This window comes from Sorghum bicolor, chromosome 7, assembly GCF_000003195.3.
Source record: "Sorghum bicolor cultivar BTx623 chromosome 7, Sorghum_bicolor_NCBIv3, whole genome shotgun sequence".
NCBI lineage: Eukaryota > Viridiplantae > Streptophyta > Magnoliopsida > Poales > Poaceae > Sorghum > Sorghum bicolor.
This window is the reverse complement of record NC_012876.2, coordinates 37186359-37188011: the sequence shown is the minus strand read 5'-3', so window position 1 is coordinate 37188011 and position 1653 is coordinate 37186359.

Genomic DNA, 1653 nt, shown 5'->3' with positions numbered 1-1653 from the left:
ACTGCAGCCACGTTGGAAGTATCCATGGCAACGCCTTCGTGAGAGATGACGTGGCCGAGGTACTGGACAGTTGGCGTTGCAAAGGAGCACTTTGACTTCTTTAAGTGCAGCTGATGGGCACGAAGGACGTCGAGGACAGCGCACAGCTACTGCAAGTGCTCCGTCCAAGACGAGCTGTAGACGAGGATGTCGTCGAAGAACACCAAGACGCAGCGGCGGAGGAAAGGCTTGAGGACGAGGTTCATAAGCACCTGGAACGTCGAGGGAGCATTAGACAACCCGAAGGGCATGACCAAAAATTCGAAGTGGCCATGGTGGGTGCGGAACGCTGTCTTGGCAACATCATCCGGGTGCACACGGACTTGGTGATATCCCGAACGCAGATCAAGCTTGGTAAAGAGCTTCGCCCCATGGAGTTCATCCAAAAGCTCTTTGACAACAGGGATGGGAAGTTTATCCTTGACCGTGGCAGCGTTGAGGGCCCGATAATCAACACAAAAGCACCATGAGCCATCACTTTTCTTAACCAACAGCACTGGCGCAGAAAAGAGTGACGTGCTGGCGCGTACCGTGCCCTGACGCAACATCTCCTCGCATTGGCGCTCCAGTGTATCTTTTTGGAGCTGCGGGTAGCGATAAGGACGAACAGCGACAGGGTTCATCCCCCCTTGAGGTGGATTCGGTGATCGTAGGTCTGTGCCAGTGGAAGGCATACAGGTGGTGCGAATACGTCGGCGTAAGATTCTAGGAGGTGTTCCAGCAGCTCGGGCTCAGACCCCTTGGTCACTACTGCGATGTCGGAGTACAGCCTGCTGGACGGAGCAGGGCGCTGCGGTCCAACTCCTGACCATAGCACCTTGTGGCCACGGTGGGTGAACTGCATCGTAAGGCCGTCAAAATCCCAGAGAATGGTGCCAAGGGTGTGTAGCCACGCGATGCCGAGGACCATGTCATAGTCGGTCAACGGGATGGAGAAGCAATCCACGGCGAAGGACTCCTTGTCGATCTGTATGGGCACCTCCCTGGCGAAACCGTGGCAGGCCACGCGGTCGCCATTAGCAACCGCCACGTGGGCACCGGCACTGTCCAGGAAGCAAACACCAGCGCGGCGTGCGGCTAGCTCGCTGATGAAATTGTGGGTCGAGCCGGAGTCCAGCAGCGCTGTGAATTCCTGGCCAGCATAGACAATGCGGAGCTACATCATTTCCTGGGCCTAGATCTCTGTGATTGCAGACAGAGAAATCATGGGGGTCTCCAGGTCGAAGGGTGTCGGTGTCAGTGGGGTCTCGTCCGCGATGTCGTCGGCAGCGTCATCCGGCTCCTCAACAATGTAGTCCGAGGCCTCCAGATAGAACAGCCGGGCGCACTTATGCCCTCGGGCATATAGTTCATCGCAGTTGTAACAGAGGCCCATCTTACGGCGCTCGGCCATGTCTTTCGGTGAGAGTCGCTTGAACGGATGGGTCGCGAACGAAGCTGACGACGTCTGGCCGCTCGCTGCTGTGGGAGAAGGTAGGGGCGCCAGTCCGCTCGCCACGCGACGTGCTGGTCGCGGGAGGAGGAATACGTTGCGCCGCTCATAAGCACGCGCCAACCACATTGCGTGCTGCAAGTCCTAGGTCTCCTGAAGCTCGATGTCGATGTGAATATATT